The following is a 207-nucleotide window of genomic DNA, read 5'->3' as shown; positions in this document are numbered from 1 at the left end:
TCACCATATAAAGGGGTTTTTTATCTTCGTGCTTTTATGACTATTGCTAAAATTCTCAGTATAAAAGAAAATGCACAAACAAGAGTTAATGAGCCAACATTTCTATTTATAGCCATCCGTTAATAAATGTGTTTTCTGGATAAATACAGATGAGTAATGAAACCACCTCGGGGAGGAGCTCGGGTACCAGAGGACAGCAGATGGCCA

The sequence above is a fragment of the Nanorana parkeri genome, unplaced genomic scaffold (assembly GCF_000935625.1).
Source record: "Nanorana parkeri isolate BGI_ZX_2015 unplaced genomic scaffold, ASM93562v1 scaffold1799, whole genome shotgun sequence".
NCBI lineage: Eukaryota > Metazoa > Chordata > Amphibia > Anura > Dicroglossidae > Nanorana > Nanorana parkeri.
This window is presented reverse-complemented; position numbering follows the sequence as displayed.